Source organism: Pseudoliparis swirei, chromosome 13 (assembly GCF_029220125.1).
Source record: "Pseudoliparis swirei isolate HS2019 ecotype Mariana Trench chromosome 13, NWPU_hadal_v1, whole genome shotgun sequence".
NCBI classification, from domain to species: Eukaryota; Metazoa; Chordata; class Actinopteri; order Perciformes; family Liparidae; genus Pseudoliparis; species Pseudoliparis swirei.
This window is the reverse complement of record NC_079400.1, coordinates 19,636,807-19,660,662: the sequence shown is the minus strand read 5'-3', so window position 1 is coordinate 19,660,662 and position 23,856 is coordinate 19,636,807.

Sequence of the window (23,856 nt, the reverse complement as noted above, 5' to 3'; positions counted from 1 at the left end):
CAGCTTTCAGCTCTTGGGGGGTTATGGGTCTGTCGAGCTCCTCATTAGTCTCCTCGGAGACCTGAGGCAGCTCCCCACAGAGCCCCTCCGTCGACTCTCCCTCCTCCCTATACTCAGTGGCATAAAGGGAGGAGTAAAACCCCACCGCTCGCTTCCGGATCTGGCTTGGCTCCACAACCGGCTGCCCTGCGTCCGTCAGCAGTGAGTGGATCACTCGCCCCTGCCCACTCCTCTTCTCCAGGCCGAAGAAGAAGCCAGAGGGAGTGTCCATCTCCGCGATGGTCTGGAATCGGGACCTGACCAGTGCGCCTTGTACTCTAACTTCGAACAGGTCGGCGAGAGCCGCCTTTTTACTTTTGAGGACTTCAATATGTCCTCGATCTCCTGTGGACTCGCTCAAACTTTCTAGGTCCACTATCTCAGTCTCCAGGTCCTTCATAGATCTGGTGACGTCTCTAGTGACGTTGAAAGTGTGCTGCTGACAAAGGAGCTTAATTTCTACCTTACTGTAACGTAATTCAGAATTGAACAGCCTGGAAGAGCTTCTACAATAATCCGAGTCTGTTGTAGTTCTCTCCTTTAGGGAGACGTTTATTCACTGATCAAAAGCAAAGTACAAACCACGGGGAGCTCTCCTCAACATGCAAGTTGAAGCCCGAAAACCACACTTCTTTCTAGCACATCAAGATTCCATCTTTTATACCCAGATCTCGTCACAGGTGCATATCCCATCCCTCGTACCCCCGGGTGGGGCTGTCTGTTGGCCGTGCGCCCCTCTTGGTATGTGTAAATACTGATAACAAGTGTGAATGTTGAATACGGTCAGGCATGTAGCTGCCCTTGAGCTGCAGACACAATATCTCTGTCTCCTCACAGGCAAAGTGCCGTGTCTTCTGATGTTTTGCCGGAACCTAGACATTACGGTCCCTTCAATTAATATTAACAATCCCCATTTTTACATAATTCATTATGTAACTCAATTTTAATATAAATCTAGAAGAACTGGCTCGATCAGTGACAGAGTGGAAATCTCAACATTATAAGTAGAAATAAGTGTAGTGTGATATCCAAAAACTTGATAGATGTCATAAGAAGCTAAGCTGAACCCTCTTATATCCAGGATCTTTATATTCCTCGTACTAGAGAACCGTTGTCTCCAGGTATTTGTAACCCTCTCCTTTCTACTGGATATTCCTCTGAGCACATAGTATGCCTATACAAAAACACAGTATGAAAAAAAACTCCCTATCATAACAGTCTCCCGCCTCTTTAAGTGTGTGCTTGTGTGCACTATATGGGATATGGTCAAACCTTAGCAAGTTATGTGTACAGGAAGGGAGCGTCCAATTCGGTTTCTTCCTCGGATCCGTCGCCGTTGATACTTATCTGCTCCCCATCGTCCCCATCCTCTCCATTAGTTCTCGTCACTCAGTGTGACCCCTGTCCCAGTCCACGCCGGTTACTTTAAAGAACGTGAGGTTCTTGCTGATGTCTCCCCCCTCGTCTCTTATCGTTATTGTGTCTGAGCCTCCTGGTCCTCTCAGTCTCCTCTCTACTGGTTAAGACTGGAGCAGCACAAGGCCGCTGGGTCTGTCTCTGTCTGGCGTTGTTGACCCTTGTGTGAGGGAGAGAGCTGTGTGTGTGTGTGTGTGTGCCCTCTCAATCATCTTTGTAGATGTCATTTAAGCCTAATATAACATAATGTAAAAGTTTAATACACCCTATGTCTATATGTTGTGGAAACACATCATTTGAAACATTTTAACCAGCACATTCCCCCCTTGGGAGACAGAAGTCTCTCACCAGACAGAACATGTTGTTGCTCCTGTGACTCTTCTGGTTCATGTACTTTGCGTACAGCAGGAACCGCTCATGCCTCAGGTTACCAGCACCTGGTGGATGAATGCATGAGCTGCTGCAGGTCTTCTTTGGGGTCGGGTCCTTTGGGGGCGTTATTGCTTATATCTTGTTATCCATTATTATCACATCACATAAGTAAACAGAAATGCCCTTTTATAAGGGTTACACTCTACTAATGTCACTTAAGGCAACCCGACATCATCGCAGGTCAATCTGACCTTTAGTCCGATAATGGCTGTTACCTCCTATTGCTAGGGACCACGTCTTCTTCTTGGGGTTCCATGAGACGGGCATTGTTCTTTCAGCTGGGCTCTCCATATTGTTTTCCTCCTTTCTGTGAGTGTGAAGGTCATCCCCCTCTCCAGCTCCCTCAGCCGTCTGCTGGTGTTCTGGTGTGGATTGGCCACGCCTTGCTTCTCCTCTCCTCTGTGGCCGGCAGGGCTTTGCCGTGATGGTCTCCTGCCCTCTGGCCTTCCTTCAGGTGCTTCTGCCTTGGTGCAGTGTGTGATGTGGTTCCAGTGTGGTTTCTCTCCACTGCGGTGGGTGTGGTCAGTCCCATCAGGTGGGGTCCAGTCTGACGTGGCTCATCCCCCTTCCTCGGATGGACCTCCTCCTCCTGTGGGTCTGGGCCGACGTGCTTCTCCTCCGTGGCTCCTTCCACCTGTTGAAACAGTGCTTCCTGCCTACCTGCCGCTCCCTGGAAATAGCTTCGTATTTCTTTGGCTAACAGCTCCCACGGGGACCTTTATGAGGTCTCCCTGGTACGGTACGGGCCTAGGCCGTCCGGTCAGCCTCTCATGGGGAGTTAACTGTGTACTACGGCTAGTTTGTATTCTCATGCTCATTAATGCCAACGGCAGAGCCGTCAACCAGTCCATTCTAGTCTCCCTGCAGATTTTGGCTAGCTTTGCTTTCAGTGTACCACTAGCTCTCTCTCTCTCTCTACCAGTCCCTGGGACTGGGCATGATACCCCCAACCTAACCTCTGTTTGACCCTCAATGACAGACATATTTATTCATTATCGTGTTGTCAAAAAACACAACAAATTACTCACCTGACAAAATCAAGACTGGTTGCTGTTCCGGCTTCTCAGTGGTGGACCGAGCTCCTCACTGACATCAGGACAGCAGAAAGTCTCTATATCCTCCGCCGGAACCTAAAAGACACACTTTTCCAACAATACCTTGGATAAAAACAGATTAGCACTTCTTATCAGAACTGATTATTGGACTTACTTCTCTGGTTAGAAACTAAGCTCCAGTTATAGCCTCAGCTTTGGCTGCTGGGCGGCTTCCCCCCCTCTGCTGAATCTGTCAATCACCACCAACACATATTGTTTTGCTTACCGGTCTGATTATATCAATGAAATCAAATGTAGCTTAGCGAAAATTCAGACAGGAAGACATTGGGTACAGCTGGTTCATTCACAAGTCTTGCAGCGATTACTCCATTAGCTGATTGGGGGCGGGCCCGATGAATGAACCAACCATTTAGAGCCAGCCCAGTTGGATAAGCCTATCACAGAGTCGTTGGTAACACTTTAAAGTTGTGTTCTCTGCTACTGTCAGTTGTCGTTTCAGCTCGCGTCATTTCGACCCTCCGCCACCCCAGGCTCCTCCAGTTGGCATTGTGGCAACTCTTCTTCGACACCATCACCAGTGTCTGGACTCCATGGGGGGATTCTGCCTGCGCAGATATCAGCATCTCTACCCCTGGTTTATCCTACTTCAGGATGGAGTCCAATCGCCAAAAAAGACTTTGCACTATTGCAATATTCTATTGTAATAAATGATTGTTCAACTCTAAATACCCGTCTCTCCTGATTGAAATAACACTATGGCTGTCTTGGAGCTGGAATATGGCCTATCGGAGCGATGTGCGACTTTCTCATGTCGTGCTCCGCAACTTACGCCTGATCGCACAGGATTGTTGACTGTGGGTAACCCGCATCGAGACCACCAGGTAGCCTGCAAAGCCTCCACCACCTCCCCCCTAAGGGTTCGTCAAGGCAGGTGCCCTGATGAGATCAATCTTTAAATGTAGCCACGCCTCCATCTTTTGCTAACAACATATCGAGTGCCATCTTGTTCTTATAAGTCATTAGCTGTCCTTGCATTCCTGTCGGTCATGTCAAGTTGTTGAAATGCACATAGTTTAGACAGTCCACATTCTGATTCTAAACCTACTGCTATCTGATCTATTGGTCTGTACTCGTCTGGCCCTCCTCTGCGTACTCTGGCGTCAACATAGATTGTCGAGCCAGCTTCTAGGTCAAAAACAACCTTTTCTTTCTGTCCTTTTATCTTCCTCCCTCTCTCTCTCTGTCTAAAACACATGTTAAGTCGCTCCCTTCCCCCTTTTGAAATAGGATGGAATTCCTAAATCCATCCTTTTCAATAATAATAATACTAATAAGCAGTCAAAATCTAGAAGCAAAAAGAAAAGAAAAAATGCATCTGCCAAATCATTGCAGGAGAACCATGTCTTGTCTGGACCCACAGCGTTCATCTTGCTTGGGTTAGGAATGTCATAATAAGTCGGCATCATTGTTAAAGGACAGGTTACAAATGTATTTATTGGCCCCAAATCAAGGCCCATTTCCAAGGTTGAGGAAATTAATTATTTAATGTATTCCAGGGAGCCCTCGTCCCCTCCAGTACACCTGCCTATAACAGCCATATGGTTTAAAAAAAATATATCTACAGTCTGTTCCATCCTTAAGGGATGCTGGTGACGATTAAATTGGAATCGTACGCGGTTTTAACTCTATCTCTATGGGAGCTATCGGAATCAGTCACACATCAGTTCACCCTTTAGTCCACAAAGTGTCTGGAAATAAGCTAAGCATGTTGTCAGTGTCCCCATGATCAGTGTTCTCTCTACTATGTGTGCGGCTAAGCATGTGTCTAAGCATGTGTCTCTAATATTAACTGGACCTCCAATGTGTGTGCAGTTCTGTATATGATCTCAGATGTGGAGAAATGCCAGTGTTTATTTTGTTTGTGCACCCAGTCCGTAGCCTCAACCTCTGCTTTCACCATTGTTCTTCTCTTTGCCTCCACTCTGGACCAACACTGTGACGTGGAGCTGCGGTGTCAACGACTGCATACAATCTGCAGCTCTGGTGTTCATTCACCAGCCGCTGCTACTCCTTGCTTCTCTGCATAGATCTCCGAGCCGCCACAGTTGGGTTTTCACAAACCTCAATCTCGTGTTGCAGGCAGTCCCTCAGGATCTCAGATCTCATCTTGTATCAGGGAGGAGTTAAGGGCACAATGTCTTTGGTCCCCTGGTGGCGAGTAGGGATGCAGGACTTTGAACCAAAGTCTCCACTGCTGGATGTTGTCATGCAGAGGTGTGATGTCATCATCATCTACTCTGTCCCACCGGACCCTTTGCTTCCTGTTCAGTGTCTCTTTAGGCTCCAGTTGAATCATTGGGTGACTAGTGGGTGTGGCACATTTCTGTTCAGTGGATACAGTTCGCTGTCAGCTGTTGGATCTGGGCACGCCTAATGTTGTGTCTCTGGTCCGGGCCTGGTGCCGTGGATCACTATTGCCTTGTGGCTGTGGCTATGTGTTGGGTGCTTGTTATGGCGGGGTCGACATTATGGGAGTACTGAAGCGGTCCTGACTGAGACTGCTAACCCTGTGGTGGATAAGGACAAAAATTAGCCCAATGTCCAGCCTGACTATAATTAAAAATTTATTAATACTCGTCTAAAGCCTCCGTTGCCCCAGTTGTTACTCCTTTTACTCCTGAACGGGCTTCTTTTATGCATATTATCTCTCTGTTATGGGGCCCTATTTATGGGCTGCTGACCCGCCTGTTTGCGGGACATAAGGTTTGAGGGAACTAAGCTTGAAGCGGTGCAAACATGGCTTGCTGTGGCTGTTGATAGATCAGTGCTTATGGATTTGGAGGAGGAGCTGGATACGGACTATACAGGACTCAAGGTCCATGTAGTTGTGCTGCTGTCTGCTGCACCGAGGTTTGTGACATTTGCTTTGCTTCTGCTTTGGTCACGTTCATCTTTTCCCTGCTCTGTTTATTGTTATCTATTTGGCGTCTGACCTGAGCTTCCCAGTCATAGAAGTTCATGTACTTGAGTCCTACTATCCCTTTCAGCTCAGTCTTTATGGTCATAGTCACAGATGATTCTATTGACATCCTGAATAACTGTTCAGTCATGCTATCCTCAAGAAAATCTTCCCCTAGTTTGTTGTTCCACAACTCTCTGATTCTACCTAAATAGGCTGCTCCTCCCTCACAGTCCAGTGGTGGCATCGTCATTAGCTTAGAAACATCAACCATTGTCTTAGTTGTCTCCATGTCTTAACTGCTTAGGGAGGTGCCTTGTGGCTGAACAAAAACTGCAGTTATGATTGAAAAGGGTCAAATCATTAAGAGAGAGTAAGGAAAAAATGATAATAAAAATATATCTTTAACTAATAATTCATATCCCTAAAAAATGTTCGTAAAAAAATAAACATATGGCCGTGCACTCTCCCAATTAATAATTATCGTCAAACGATGTCTTCAGTCACTGTTCTGGCTCTCCTGTCCTGTAACGGTGGTGCGCACAGCGACAGCGCGCACGGCGGAGAGCTCAAGTTTGGGTGGAGGCGGGGCTGCTCTCTGACTTGTGAGTGCGGCGCGCGCAGCGAAGTGGGTAGGGGAGGGGCCGCTCTCCGTCCTGTGAAGGCAGCGCTTTTGTGGGGGCGCGCAGCAGTGTGCAGCTGAGCACTTTTTCAGTTTTTAGTTGGAGCATGCATCTTCATTATTTTCAATTTTTCTAGCTTTTTCTGCACGTAACTGCTCTATTTATTTTGTCTAATGCTTTCTCACCTACTCTCTTCCATTGTATGGCCTTGGTTGGTTAATGAAGTATGTGTGTGTACATTAATCTTTATTTTATATACCTAACTTTGGCAACACGATGGTGTCCATGGGTTACTTCCCTGCAGTAGCCTATCTGCCCACTGGGGTATGAGTCTCCCTACCTCTAGGGCCCCTATCTCGTTTTGTGGGTGCAGTACCACCCCTGACCACTGTTTCTCCCTTCTATCCTGTACCTTGAGGCACTCTTGTCTGATCTTTCCCTATGTCCTGCCTCGTCCTTCCATGTGGTTAGCTGAAGGCTAGCCCTCCTGACTTAATGCTATCTGTCCCTTCGCTCCTGTCTTATCAGCTAATAAGTGTGTGTGTATTATGTTTATCGTGTAGCGCATCAACAGAACACTCACAAAATGCTCATTGGTTTATATATAATGATATTGAATAGTTCCCCAGCGGAACTTTTATTCCTTTTAATTCCATCTCTTCAGCTTCAGATTCACATTGTTTTAATGTTTTAATAATGTAGGTAGCGTTCCTAGTTTTATCAATCTCCCCCTTATTAATCCACGCTTTCCCTTTTTCTCGAAATAGTTAAAGCAATCACATCCAAGTTCACAACAAATGACACACGCTCCAAGAGCGCGTTCGGACGCACACACACACACTCACACACACACTCTCACTTGGCTTCCCCAAGGTGCCTGTCTGCAGCTTGTGACACAGTTCTGTCTTTTATTTGATACACTTCTAATCAACCGGTCCCCGTTTATTTTATAAACTGTTTCTAAACTATGGGTAGAGGCTTATTTAACTGTTGACAACAACATTTAGTTTCTCCAATTACAGACAGTCTTAAGACAAAAGGTTGTCTGCACACCTGTTGTTTATGAGGCCACTTGTTGTCAACCGCCAAACCGCCGCAGACCCTCGTCAGGGGTCTGTGAAACGTCTTTAGTCTTTATCTTAAACCAGGTCACTAATCTGAGTTTGGGGTCCCCTAAAGTCATATATTCAGTTATTTATCTACCAAGCTAGAACACGTTAAAGCAACATACACAGGTCAGGGTGAACGTGAGTTAATGGCCATAACTCACGACAACTTCATTTCAATAAGCACGCAGTTCATCAAGCACAGCTGGGATTTAAAGAAAAACACACGTTTCACAGCTTCAACATAACAGGAGCTTTTCTCACACACTCTCTAAGCATTCACCTTTTCATACACACTCCCTAATCTCTATCATGCGTTACTTATATTGCAGAATATCTTTTTATGTACCTACTACTTGAGCTCAAGATTTTAAACTCTATATACTTTATCAATTATGTTGGTTTTACCGTCATATATGTATCAATATGTTGTTTGTTAAAAAATCGTTTTTCCCTTTTTCTCGAGAGAAGGAGTGTGAGCACCCCAAGGTCACAGCAAGTCACACACACACATACACAGAATGATCCGCTCTGCAGCAGCTTTCCAAACAAGCAGAAATGTGATTTGTACACGTATCCTTTGAAGCTAGGAGAAAAGTTGCAATAACCAATAGTATGAACTCGGGCGAGAAGCTTCTACTGTATCCTAAGGATACAGCGCTCGTCCGCTAGGATTTGATAACACCAGTTCACAAACAGTTTTATTTCTCCTTCACTTCATAGTACCCCCGTCAATGAATTTCCCGTTTTACCCCTCTTCAATGCCCCACAGAGACGTAGTCTGGCCGAGAACCTTCTTCCGAGGAATTCTCAGGGCACTTACATGTCCCGATACACTCGGTGTTCAGGTCTCGTTAAAATCGCCACGAGCTACAGCACACCCCCCACACAGTTTATTGAAAACAAAAAATCTCTCCCTGTGTCGATCGCATCTCGCAGAATACACACTAGATGAACTGTATTCTCTAATTTCCCCTATCACTAGGTGACTACATCCAGCGGCATACAATGCATTAAACGGAATTACCCTGTTTTAACACAGACTCACCCTAATTCATCACCACTCTGCCTCTTTTAACACAGACGACAGGACCAGCGGTTCAGTTTATTCCAGTGGACTCCTCAACACATGAAATACAGAACATGGATTTCTCAGCTACACTGACTCACTCAGAAATCAGGACCAGCGGTTCAATATATTCCAGTGGACTCCTCAACACATGAAATACAGAACATGGATTTCTAATCTACACTGCCTCACCCAGTAGTCAGGACCAGCGGTTCAGTTTATTTCAGTGGACTCCTCAACACATGAAATACAGAACATGGATTTCTACCGACTAAGAGCCGACCTCAGTATCTCCGAAGAGCGTCCCTTAGTCTTATCGAAACTATTAATTTACCTAAAGGCCCTAGTCTCCAATTTCCCTACTGCTAACACAACTACAGCTCTAGATTCCCTAACGATACCCTATCAATGGACACTCCCTATATCCCTAACAGTGTGATTATGTGTTTATACTTTACATGTGATCAGTTACCATTTCTAACTGTCTATATTTTTTATTTATGGGTAGAGGCTTATCCGCCGTTGACAACCTAATTTAGTGTACTCAATACAGACATTTTATTAAAAAGGTTGTCTTTACCTGTTGTTTATGAGGATCCTTTGGTTGTCAACCGCCGAACAGCCGACCCTTGGTCGGGAGTCCGGGAAACGGACGTCACCGCTCTGGTCAAAAGCTCTCTGTTACCGTCCAGGTCAGCCAACCAACGTTCGGGGTCACCAAATTGTAACGTAATTCAGAATTGAACAGCCTGGAAGAGCTTCTACAATAATCCGAGTCTGCTGTAGTTCTCTCCTTTAGGGAGACGTTTATTCACTGATCAAAAGCAAAGTACAAACCACGGGGAGCTCTCCTCAACATGCAAGTTGAAGCCCGAAAACCACACTTCTTTCTAGCACATCAAGATTCCATCTTTTATACCCAGATCTCGTCACAGGTGCATATCCCATCCCTCGTACCCCCAGGTGGGGCTGTCTGTTGGCCGTGCGCCCCTCTTGGTATGTGTAAATACTAGGGCTGTCAATCGATTAAAAAAAATTAACTAATTAATCGCACATGTTGAAATTGCGATTAATTAATCGCGATTAATCGCGATTAATCGCAATTAAAAGTTAAAAGTTCATTCTTTTTAAAGACAAAACTTCACACAGAGCTGTGTTTTCAAAGAGGCTCCTACATATACAGTGCCAGCGAGGTATTTAATATCGTGGATGATAAATTGTTTCTTCAGTGAAACATAAGATTAGTAAAACAAAAAGAAGTATATTGAGACCCCATTGGTCCTGTCATCTTTAACATTGAACACAGCAGAACCAGTGGCCTTGGTAACTGACTGACATTCACATATGTCACGTTAACCCTCTGGAGACTGGGCTCATTTTATACATTTTACAACAACAACAAAATTCACCGTTTAACCCTTGTGTTGCCTTCGGGTCATTTTGACCCGAATCAATATTACACCCTCCTGCCGCCTTCGGGTTAATTTGACCTCATTCAATGTTTAATGTCTGTGTTCTTTCGGTAGTCAACAAACAAACATAAAGTGCCTCACACTTAAACTTGGAAAACAATATTAATTCTAATAATTTTCTGGAGGTTTTAATTGCTGGCGTCAAATTGAACCCAAAGGGTAAAATATGTTAGTAAATATAAAGGTAACAGGAGGGTTAAACATTGAATCGGGTCAAAATGACCCAAAGGCGGGGGGAGGGTTAAATATTTAATCGGGTCATAATGACCCGAAGGCAACACAAAGGTTAAAAGTGTTTCCCTTCTTTTTAAAGACAAAACTTCACACAGAGCTGTGTTTTCAAAGAGGCTCCTACATATACAGTGCCAGCGAGGTATTTAATATCGTGGATGATAAATTGTTTCTTCCGTGAAACATCAGATTAGTAAAAAAAAAGAAGTATATTGCGACCCCATTGGTCCCGTCATCTTTAACATTGAACAGCAGCAGAACCAGTGGCCTTGGTAACTGACTGACATTCAAATATGTCACGTTAACCCTCTGGAGGCTGGGGGCATTTTATACATTTTACAAAACAAACAAAAATTCACCGTTTAAAGTCTTTTGCATGTGACACACCCCCACGTGTTATACATCAAACATTCCAGAACAATCTCAGCTCTGAAATGAGCCTCATTGTCCTCGCGCCGTGTCCTCTGGTTCTCTGACTGACAGGCTGCTAAATGAGCCTCACCTGTGAGGTGGGATGTCCTTTGTGATTTACTGAGTGTTCATTGGTTTTTTTCCCCCCCGAAATGTTGACAGACAAACGGATTGACCAATCACGTTGAAGGTTTCGTGTGTCGCGTTCTTTCCGCGCCGCGTCACCCGACACCTCGCCCTCCGTTCCTCTGTGTATCAGAGACGGGAGGAAGGAGGAGCAGGAGGAAACCCGACTGATTCATCCACGAGTTTAAACTGTTTTCTGCTCCTTATTTTCGCGGAGAAATTATTGTTTTAAAAACGGAAACAGTGTCAAACCGTACTGCCGCGGTTTTAAAAAGAAAAAAAAAAAAAAAAACTTGCGTTAATTGCGTTAAAATATTTTAGTGCGTTAACGCGGCCAAATTAATCGCATAGATTAACGCGTTAACGCTGACAGCCCTAGTAAATACTGATAACAAGTGTGAATGTTGAATACGGTCAGGCATGTAGCTGCCCTTGAGCTGCAGACACAATATCTCTGTCTCCTCACAGGCAAAGTGCCGTCTCTTCTGATGCTTTGCCGGAACCTAGACATTACGGTCCCTTCAATAAATCAGATTAATATTAACACTTACCACGGTCCCACCACTGCCTACGATTATTAAAATCACTCTTCCTCAGCCTAAAAATGCCCCAAAAATAAAACAACACCTCTCTAAAATTCCTATCGAAAGTTAAAACTGTATTAAAATGCCAATATGCGCTCCTGGGTAAAAAGTTCCTAATAAAAACATGACATAAAACCAAAGAGTGATCAGTAAAACCAGCCGGAACAATGCTGCACATTTTAAAAATATTAAAATGGTGCTTAAAAACATAAATACGGTCTAACCTGGTTGAGGAGATCCTTCCCTCCCTAACGTGGGACCATGTGTACTGTCGGCAGTCCGGATGCATCCTTCTCCACACGTCCACCAGGCCATGAGAATGGACCAGCCTCCTCAGCACCTGCTGTGAAGCTGGATGTGGCTCTGTGTGGTTTCTGTCTTTAAAATCATCCTCTGTGCAGTTAAAATCCCCCCCCAAGAATAAAAAATCCTCCGAGGCACAGTCATTTAAAACATCATTAATTTTGGATAAAAACAGCTTCCTCTCTGTCCCAGTTGTTGGAGCATAGACATTTATAAAAACCACGTTAAAAAGGTCGAACCGTGCTTTCACAAAGAACAGCCTCCCCTCCACGATGTGTTTGACCTCCAGTGACCGCGGGCTGAAGGCCCTGGAGAAGAGGAAGCCCACTCCTCCGCTGAGGTTGGTGTTGTGGCTCAGGAGGACTTCCCCCCCCCACTCCCTCCTCCAGTCCGCCTCGTTGGTGCTGTCGCTGTGCGTCTCTTGTAAGAAGAGAACATCGTTGGCTTTCATCTTGTTAAATTCATAAATTGATGTTCTCTTCTTACTGTCCCTTGCTCCATTTACGTTTAAAACTCCGACTCTGAATGTGTTCATTAAAAGAAAAGTGTTTAAAAAACAAATAAAACTTAAAACCAACAAATCAAATAAAACACACATTGGAGCTCTCCACCTCCCCCTGCTGGATGCACTCCTTCACTTTGAGTAAAATCTTTTTAATTCTAAAAACCTCTTGCTTTTCAAACTTTTTCTTTTTCATATGATATCGTCACAACTGTACAAAGGTCACGAGGTCAGGGAAGTGATCCCTGACCTCCACTTTTCTTTTGTTTTTTGTTTTGTGTAAAAACAGGCTGATTTCGTCGGCTGTGTACAGCTTTTGTTCTTGACTATTAGTTAAAATCAGAGGAGAGTCGCTGTCCTCTGCCCCCTCCTCGTCACTACTGTTCTCCACCGGCCCCGCCCCTTGACTCCTCCTTCTCTCCTCCACCCTGCTGGCTTTGGCCTCGCTGCCGGCGCTCTGGCCACTCTTCTTTCTTTTTGAGGCCTCTTTCTGCCCCCCTGCTTCCTCCTCGTCCATCTCTACCTGCTCAGCCCCCTCCTCCCCTGCACCGTCCTCCTCCACCTCTTCGACTCCACCCACCTGTCCTACCCCCTCTATGGGCTTCTCACCACCATTGTCCTCGTCTTTTTTTCCTTTTCCCTCATTATTGTCCACCCCATTCCCCACTTCCACCTCTAAGCCCGTGCCACCATCACCACCATCACCAATATTTGTTGTTGTTGTTTTTGTAATCTTTTTTTGTTTGTTTTTTTCCCCTTCTTTTTCTTGTTTTCCTTCCTCCTCCCCACTTCCCACCTCACCCACAGCCTCTACCCCACTGCTCTTGGCAGATCCACCCACATCCCCTCCATTTTCTTGGTCCGCTTTTTCTTTTTTCTCTTTCCTCTCGTCGCTCCCGACCCCACCCACAGCCTGCTTCTCACTGCCCTGTCCAGCCTCCCCACCCTCTTCCCCACCCTCGCCACCCTTACCCCCATCGCCACCATCACCCCCATCACTCACTCCCTCATTCATACTCACCACATGTGTGTCAGATACAGCAGCAGTGACGCCGCTCGCCGCGTTCTCCGCTGGAATCGGCGGCCCCGCAGCCGCAGCGCCAGCCGGCTCCCCAGCGGCGTCTCCTCTCAGAGACGCCACGGTCGCAATCCCCGCTGACGCAGCTGCGGCAACCGCCGCACCTGCCGCGCCCCAAGCTGGCCTAGCGCGACGCGCCGGACGGACCCGAGCCGCCCGGACCAGCTGGTGCAGGGTCGCCGCGCTTCGAGCAGACCCTCGCGGTGTGCCCCTCCTCTCCGCAATGAAAGCACTTCATCGCCGATGAAGACGCGTAGACGTTATAGTTGAAATCATCTACTCTGACGCTGAAGCGCAGGTTTAACTCCGCGCTCCGGTCGTTGAGTATCATATAAACCGATCTACGGTGACTCATGATGTGCTTCATCTCGCTCTCCTTGAACCCCGATGAGATCTCTCTCATCGGGGAGACCAGCTTTCCGTGCCGGGAGAGCTCTCTGCTGAGAAACTCATCGGAGATGAGCGGAGGGACGTTCGACACGAGGACTCTGGTGGACGGCTGATCCAGCGGAAACACCTGCACAAACAAATCTCCCACCGAGAGACCCTCCTCCACCACGCGGCTCACCTTCCCCACCTGATCCAGGAAGATCACGACCGAGCCGTTCATCTTGGCGGCGGACTTCACGCTGCTGAACCCGACCTTCTTCCCGACTGCCCGAGCCAATTCCTCCACGCTGCACGAGGAGTCACCGGAGATCTTCATCCCGTGCCTCCTCGTGAGCAGCGGGGGGGGGGAACCGGGGCAAACATTTCCGCCACGCACCGCGCCCGGTGAGGCACCGGCAGCGGGAAGACACCCAGAGAAAAACCCAAATAACCACCAAACAAATTAAACTACTGTGAAACCCAACTAACACACCACATGAACTAAATACAAACAACTATGAAAGAAACAGAAAAGAGAGAAACACACACACAACGCTCCGCAGCTCTCACACACACACCCTGTCGCTCTGACTCTCGGCGCAAACTGAGAGAGAGAGCGAGAGAGAGATAGAGAGAGGGAGATAGAGAGAGAGAGAGCGAGAGAGAGAGGGAGAGGGAGAGAGAGATAGAGAGAGAGGGAGAGGGAGAGAGAGAGAGATAGAGAGAGAGGGAGAGGGAGAGAGAGAAGGAGAGGGAGAGAGAGACAGAGAGGGAGAGAGAGAGAGCGAGAGAGAGAGGAAGGCGCCTCGTTTGCATTCAGCGGAGCAGAGTGTGCAGACATTAGGGGGCGGGGCTTAATTATGCACATGCAAATAAAGTCAAAGTCAAAGTCAAAGTCAGTTTTATTTGTCAATTTTCCATATGTGCAAACATACAGAAGATCGAAATTGCGTTTCTCTTCTGTCCAACATAAAGTGAATTGTGCAACATATAGACAACATAGAGTGCAAAAATAGTAAAAAACTTGTGAACATATAGACAACATAAAGTGCATAGACAACATAAAGTGCAAAAATAGTAAGAAACATGTAAACATATAGACAACATAAATTGTGCTAGCAGCATTCAGACATGTGAGTCTGAGAGAGGACGGAGTGGGAGGATGGGGAGAGAGTTCAGCTTCCTGACAGCCTGGTGGATGAAGCTGTTGGACAGCCTGGTGGTGTGAGCCCGGAGGCTTCGGTACCTCCTCCCAGAGGGCAGGAGGCTGAAGAGACCGTGTGAGGGGTGGCAGGGGTCACTCACAATCGAGGTCGCTTTGCGGGTGAGGCGGGTGTTGTATATGTCCTGCAGGGATGGGAGGGGAGTGAGGCACCCATGATCCTTCCAGCTGCCTTCACTATGCGCTGCAGGGCGTTCCTGCTGTGGTCTGTGCAGCTTCCGCCCCACAGTGATGCAGTTGGTCAGGATGCTCTCGATGGTGCCGCGGTAGAAGGTGCACATGATGGATGGGGGGCTCCCTGCTTTCCTCAGTTTCCGGAGGAAGTAGAGGCGCCTCTGTGCTTTCTTTGCCAGCGATGTAGTGTTGGCTGTCCACGAGAGGTCCTCACTGATTTCCACCCCCAGGAATTTGGTGCTGCTGACCTGCTCAATGTCCGCACCGTTGATGGTCAGTGGTGGGTGATGGGTGTGGCCTTTCCGGAAGTCAACAACGATATATTGATATACGATATTATTCTGATTGCTGTAGAGATAACAGCCAACAGGCTGGTACTGCACCAGGGAGAGAGAGAGAGAGAGAGAGAGAGAGAGAGAGAGAGAGAGAGAGATAGAGAGAGGGAGAGAGAGAGGGTTGTTTCTATTTTAATATTATTGTTATTATCCATATGAATTGTATATTTGTATGTATCTTGATGCTTTGGCAATACCATGCCAATAAAGCCAATTGAATTGAATTTTGAGAGAGAGAGAGAAAGAGAGGGAGACTTTTTAATGCAGCGCTGGCACACAGGGCCCAGGTGTTGCCAGCGCCGCTGATTGCCTCAGGTGTTCCCATTGTTCTGACGACCCTTGGCCCCGCCCACCTGCAGGGACACAGCCAATGACAGAGGGTCGTCCTCTTGGTCTCACGATGAGGGGCCGGAGAGCAATCCGCTCACACACATCATCCTGAGAACATATTCCGATGTCGTGGTCATTAAAAATATGAAAATGCGAAACCTCTTCACTTCCTATACTTTCTATACACTTTGCATTTTTATTCCATTTTCATTTCCTTTATTATTGTAATTCTTAAACGTCATATGCCCTGCTGTTTTATAGGATTGTGTTGTATATATTGTAAACATGCTTGCTGCTGCTGCAAAGATTTCCCCTCTGGGGATGAATGAAGTCGATCTAATCTAATAATCTAATTCCCATTGGCCCCGCCTCCTTCGTTGCAACATGATAGGGAAAGGGTCTCAAGATTTAAAGTGCACACGGATCTGTGGAGGACGGCTCAGTTTCCAACGTGCAGTTTCAATCTAGGTTTTGTTCACAATGATTTCCTGTAATCTTTTTTTGGGGGCGTCAGGAAAAAGCAATCTCACTGGAAATTGAACCATTACCAATCAAAGACACAATCGTTCTTCACCCTCACGATTTCCATAACTGAATATGATACGCAAGGAAGAATAAATGGGCTGGATGGGGCTCATTTGTGATTCCACTCAGAACTTCGGAAATACCGAGCTTCAAAACCAAAGACGATCTTTCACCAGCGGGAATAATGTGTGTTTCAGAATGAGAGCGTTGAGCAGCCAGAGGGAAGAGTGACACTCACATGACCGTAACAACCGACTCGACGCGGCTACTCAGAATGTTGTGCACTTTACGAGGTCTACAGCAGGATGCTAATTGTTGGCCTGGTAAGGGTTAGCCTTGCTAACGTGATAACACACCGCTGAGGTGAAACACACACTCATCTAATGAAGCTAACCTGTGCGTAACTAGCTAGTCACTCTAAAGTATATTTACACTAAGGTATATTTAGCATTACGCTAAGGCATTACGCTATAAAGTATATTTACACTAAGGTATATTTACGCAAAGCACTATGCTACGGCATAACGTTATAAAGTATATTTGCGCTAAGGCATTAAGCTAAGGAATTACACAAAGGTATATTTATGCTAAGGCATTACACTAATGTATATCTATGCCAAGGCAATACGCTAAGGTATATTCACGCTAAGGCATTACGCTAAGGTATATTTGGCATATTTGGTCACCTCTAGCTAGCTACAGGTGACCAATTATGCCAAATATGCCAAATATGCATATACTGTAAATTGATGCTAAAAATGAGAAGCCTGCTTTTATTTATGTCGTCTGAAATCAGGTAACGTAACTACCGTCGCCTGCCTTCGTGACCTGTTGAGAAGATCGTGACGTTTGTGGTATAAAAGATTCTCTTCCAAGAATTCAACAACAAAAAAAGTTTCATCATGATGGTTTTAGCCCAGTTCTAAAACTACTGTATCACCACATGAAGCTCTCATGGTCACATGTGAAATAATATAATCAATGCAAAAGTATTTAATTAGAAACAAATGAAATGCTTACAAGCAGCTAATCAGGGCTCAGGTCTGAGTGTCTTGGAGAGCGAGAAGGAAATACGTCTGATTTGTTATTTTTATTTGGATACTGCTTTTAATGTTCATGAATGGGAAACGATTCAGAGATGAGGGCCCTTGTATGGCTTGTTTTGAACCACGGAGGCACTATAGGTTCATACTCAAGCTGTTTTCAAATGAAAGGTTGTTGGGTGTGTTTTGGAGTGGCATAACATTTCACTTCTATTTCCACTGGCCTGCCAGGCTGTCTGAGAAGTGGACACAAAGGCTTACTCAAGCATTTATAATACGGCAGCTCGAAAACTGCAGATATTCCTTTTATCGCCAGCTGCGACAGCCTGTGGCTAATATTGTGTGTGAGTGAGTAACAAAAGAGAGATCGTGTCAATGCGACGGCTGCATAGAATGGACCACTTTACTCATGTGATGAATTTATATCACACATGGCAGTCTCATATTATCAAAGGTGAAATGTCAGAATGGAAAAACAACTTCAATGTGTATGGGATGTGTCGTGATAACGAAATTTGGAATGAAAGATATGGCTTAATCGTGTGCAGTACGATACATGAGTATAGTGTTAATGGACAAGGGGTGTAGGTAACACTCAAGAGAGAATAAGTGATGTCAATGGAATATAAACTAGTAAAACATGTGTTTGTTGGAACATCCTGTCTGCAGGTAAAGCCAGGTGTCTCCTATCATGTGTTCTGATATCCAGATTTGGTATAAAATGAAAATAAAACTAGATATGGCTTGATCGCGTGCAATATGACACATGCGTCTAGTGTTTATGTTCCAGAAGGGGAAGGTAACAATCAAGAGAGAATACGGGATCTCACTTTGGGGTCGGTCACCCAGACAACTTTGTGTTTTTCGATGAAAACTCACACTTATTTATCAAATGAATTGCAAAAGTGAATAAAAAATATAGTCAAGACATTGACGAGGTGAAAAATAAAGATTTTCATTGTAAATATTAATGTTGTTCTTCTTGTGGCTCAAAGGAAGGCCAGTTTGAGAGATTCTCTCACCAGCATAACTGTTTTCAGCTGCGCTCACATAAGAAGGGGTTTCAAGGGTTTTCTACCCCTCCGTTAGTCTTCTAAGGCGATAACACAGTGAAGATGGGCCTCTACACACCTCTGTAGAGAGTTCATTAAACACCAGAGAATAGTCATTTACACATTAACAACTGTATGTAGAGAGAGGATTTATGATTAAATGAGGTTTTACAGAACATAGTTCAGGAAGGAAGACCACGCCCCTCACTCAGCCAATCATTCGAGCCATCGGTACTTAAACACGTCGCACCTATTCACGCCCTCTTCGTCTCAGCGGCGACATCCCTCCCTCCCGACCTCGTTCTTGTCTTCCCATTTCTCCACTACAGGACTACGGGAACAACGGGGGACTCTCCACCGCCAGAGCTTCAGAAGAGACAACCCCCACCCACGAGTCTCCACCCGCCATTCCCTCTAACCACCAGACGCCAGCAGTTTCCAATCGCACCCCTCCAACCAGTGGCGGTTCGTCCATAGGGGGCGCTAGGGCGCCGCCCTTTTAAAATTTTAGATGAAAAAAAAAAAGAAGAAGAAAAAAAAATACATCCTGTCAAAAAACATTATATGCCAAATCATTTAAATAGTAAATATACCGTGTTGACGCGCTAAATGTGTGTGGGAGACCGTCAGCCTGTCAACAACCACTTAATTTAATGTGAACAAATATAATATATCGCCACTCATTATCACGGAGAGAAGCCCCTCCCCATTTTCGGGTCGCTGGTCTAACGTGTGTGTACGGCATCGATAAAACATTTCACGGTCGTTTCAGTAAGGACGGCTTCTCATTGGCGGATGAAACGTGAATCTTGGGTCGCAAAAATGTGCGCTCATTGGCCAATGACATCGTTTTATTATTTCACGTGACTGGACTATTCGGCAGATCAGAGACTGGCGTTCCCTCAGCGGAGCTACGCGAGCAGGTAGCTAACGGAGCTGTCGGCTGCAGGCTCAGTGAGTAATGCGCTGTTTAATTTCCCCTGTCTGTTGTTCCAAAGGGACTGAAACTCTCTGGACTACAACGGGGTGAGGGATCTAAAGAGCTGCAGACAAGTGTAAAGCACGAATCTTGCCGCAGGTATCTAGCTAAGAGCATGGAGCTAACTCGCTAACAGCATGAAGCTAACGAGCTAACAGCATGAAGCTAACCCTGTCTTATTAGTTATTGAGACGTTTGCCCACTTTAAAGAGAGGAGGCTACTTGTCTTTACAGTAGTGGGTCTACTCTGTCACCCAATGTAACATGTGATCTCTTTCTGACTCTATTCTGCTCTGAACCTCTTTCATGTGAGGGTGAAACTCTTTTATTCTGTAAACCTCTGAAACCCAACCCAATGTTCCTTAAAGCTGCTCTGAACCTCTCATGCCCAAAGTTACAGTGTGTTGATAGTTGTTATTGGACCGTGTTGAGCACGCTGTGTTCTTGAAATAAAGCTTTGTTTTTTACAATATTCTACTCAAAACATCTTTTCTTCTCATTGTTGAGTGCTATTTAAACTGCGCCCCCCCCCAAAAAAAATTCACCAGCCGCCACTGCCTCCAACCCACTCTTCACGACCCTTCTCGTTCCAGACATAATCATCCCTTCATTCATTCATTCTACAATAAACCAACTGTAAACCCGTATCACTGCGCTGGCGTGGTCTTCATTAGTGCATGTAAGGTTATCTTCATTTAAAAAACAGTGCTTTTCGTTGGAAATTAAGGACATTTCTTATCGTGTTAGTTGAAATGCTCGGTTTACGGTCTTAATTTTTATTTTTATTTATTTAACCAGGAAATGCCTCATTGAGATTAAAAATCTCCTTTACAAGAGTGTCCTGGCCAAGACAGCAGCAGCAGCACGTCACACAAAGTTCCATACAATACAACATAAAACAGTGACAGACAACATATAAAACGAAAAACAAAATCACAGCATGAATAAAACCAAAAGTAAGACTCAAGCCAACACAACCCAGCTCACACAGGAGCACATACCTCCGTCATATAAAACATCTACAGCTAGATGAATTTCCCTCCAATATTTTCAATCTATTTTTAAAAACACCTAAGGAGACCGGCTCCTGGAGACCCAGGTCTGTCTGCAGCAAATTCCAAGCCGCAGGAGCAGCAAACTTAAAACCTCTTTTTCCCATTTCCAAACGGACGTGAGGGACGGAGAGCAAGAGGAGGCCTTGAGCCGAGGTCACAGAGCGAAGATGGTAGCTTCCAGGGTTTTTCAGCTGAATTAGCGTCCAAAGATACGATGGAAGTACGTGGAGAATAGCCTTATAAATAAGGACATGCCAATGATTTTGTCTCCGGATGGACAGAGGAGTCCAACCAACCCTCGCATACAGGGAGCAATGGTGAGTCAGAGCCTTAAGGTTAGTGATGAACCTCAATGCTCCATGGTAGACAGTATCTAAGGAGTGGGTTATGAGGTATTGTTTAAATGCCTCACTTCATAGCAGTTGTATTAATTTAGCATTTGAAGCCAGGCATCTCCTATTCCCGTTGCCCTTGTGTTATCCTCACTGCCCGGTCACCAGCCGTCTGCCCCACGACCATCGGTATGCATCAACAGTGCTGAGTCATTCTGCACCCATTTGGAGGCGTTCATCCTGCGGAGACTTAGACCACCACCGGGCTCGGGGAGGGGGATGATAGGACGAGCGAGGGAGGGCTCGACGGAGCAGGCGACCTAAGGAGGAGTGATGAGGCTTGGGGTGGGGGTATGGGAGAAAAGAGTGATGGAGGAAAAGACCGGGGATGGTAAATGAGCTCGTTCTGTTGGGAGTCCTGGGATGAGTCACCAGGACGCCCTTCTTATCTTTAATCTGCCGCGTCATCCTTTTAGCTTCTCCTTCAGAGGCAATTAGATAATTGATGGAAATGATGGAAAGGGGAGGGAGGGGGGCGGGGATTGTTTTTAATGTGCGGGGGAAAAGGCTCAGCTGTCAGGGTTACGATATATCTGAGGACACGGACCAGCAGCGTGCTGCGTTTCAGTGCCGCAAGGAAAATAATACAGCAGGAAAACAAAAGAAATCTAATCACAGTGTGGGTGTGGATTTTTAATTCAGGATAATTTCATTACAATAGCAAACACTGTTACGAAAGTGTGGCAATTAGAAGGTTGAATTAACAATTAGCAGCATCTGTCAGCTGAGTCAGGGACACCCGGGTCAAGGAATGGACTAATTGTAGGAGATGTTTCTGCAGTTAGATTAGTCAGAAACGGCTCTGGTCTTTGAGGGAGCGCTCAAAGGAGCTTAATCAGAGACAGGGAACTTATTGACCACTCAGAAAGACACATAATACCAAAGAGTTAGCACATGAGATTAGCTTGTAAGAAAGATCAGGTTATTATTGCCACATTGGACACCTGTATGAATATCATGAACGCGACTCATCAGCTCATCCAATATTTGAGGCATAACGTCCATATTTGATTATTCTGCACCTCAAATGGTGGTAGATGGGCATGTACATTCTAAGATTTCATGCAAGAGACATGAGTATCTGGCCCTTGGGTCGGGAGTCATAGACGATCAAGAAGTGGACGGACCCACTGTAGACGTCATCCGCCATTTTTCTGGATTACCATTCTGACGTTTGGCCGTCGCCATCTTGTTTTACTGAAACTAGCTAGCTAACTTTGTGAAAAGTGCATTTTAGTTAGCGTAAAAAAAATGCTTCAAACATGTACTTGCCGGAAAATTAAATATCTGATCCCGTAGTTAGTAGCCAAGAACCACACGCTGAACTACACCGTGAGAGGCTCTTGTCAATTACAATATACAACTAGAACGGGCACTCGGTAGAGCGCATACCTTCACATATCACAAGATTGGGCATTGAATTATGAACATTTTTGGCATTAGCTGCATGCCAATTGGATCGAAATTGGCCGCGCTATGGTAAAAAGAAGATTTTGACCTTTCCATGACCTTGAACTTGACCTTTAACCCGATCGATCCCAAAATCTAATCAAATGGTCTCCGGATAATAACCAATCATCCCACCATATCTCATGCGATTCGGTTTCATACTTTTTTGAGTTATAGGAGTAACACGCATAAAAATAAATAAATAAATAAATACACGGCGATCAAAACGTAACCTTCCGCATTTTCAATGCGAAGGTAATTAGATTATTCTGCACATTTAAATGGTGGTAGATGGGCTTGTATATTTGAGGATTTCATCCGGGAGACATGAGTCAGTGTCTTATCTTATCTGGCCATTGGGTTGAGTCACAGACGATCAAGAAGTGGACGAACCCACTGTAGACGTCATCCGTCGGTTTTCTGGTTTAGCATTCTGACGATTGACCGTCGCCATCTTGTTTTACTGAAACTAGCTAGGTGCATTCTGATGATAATCCACATGAACTGTAATTTCAAATGGGATGCTCATTTTAGTTAGAGTAAAACATGCTTCAGACATATACTTGCCGGAAAACTGAACAGCTGAACGACACTGTGAGGCTCTTGTCAATCACAATATAGATTATTGCTTAACCCATGTGTTGCCTTCGGGTCATTTTGACCCGATTCAATATTTAACCCTCCTGTCGCCTTCGGGTCAATTTGACCCGATTCAATGTTTAATGTCGGTGTTTTTCGGGAGTCAACAAACAAACATAAAGTACCTCACACTTAAACTTGGAAAACAATATTAATTCTAATAATGTTCTGGAGATTTTAATAGCTGGGGTCATATTGACCTCAAGGGTAAAATATGTTAGTAAATATAAAGGTAACAGGAGGGTGAAACATTGAATCGGGTCATATTGACCCGAAGGCGACAGGAGGGTGAAACATTAAACATCTCTTCTTTCTCGAAATGTTGATGTTGTTGTTGGTGGTGGACTCGGGTCAAATTGACCCGAAGGCAACACAAGGGTTAAGTAGAGCCGCAAAGGCTAGAAAAGCTGTGCCGGTTAAATAGAAGCGATCCATGGAAATCGAATAATTCTCAATTATCTATTGGTTTTCGGTCAAGGGTCCAGAGACAACGGCACCTTTTAGTGACCCCTGCCCTAAACCTACCCTGGTTTATGGTAATTGACTCTAAATTGCACCATCCTTTACTACATTGCACATCATGCTGTTTTGAGGAAGACTTGAAACGAGCAATTGGGACCAGAAAATTCATGTTTACTGAGATATCCAATAGAGTCAAATAGAAAATCTGACTTCTTTTTGCAACCAAATGAGATACCCCCCGGGCCGTCTATTAGAAATAACATAAGTTTAAAGGCACTTCTGCATGGGCTTCCCTTTTTAGACCCAGATGTTTCCACCTGGTCGAATCATCCAACATCGCACAATGTACAAATGGAAAAGAAAGAGATTTATGATTAAAAGTAGCTGTCGAAAAGAGGCCAATATATATATTTATATATATATA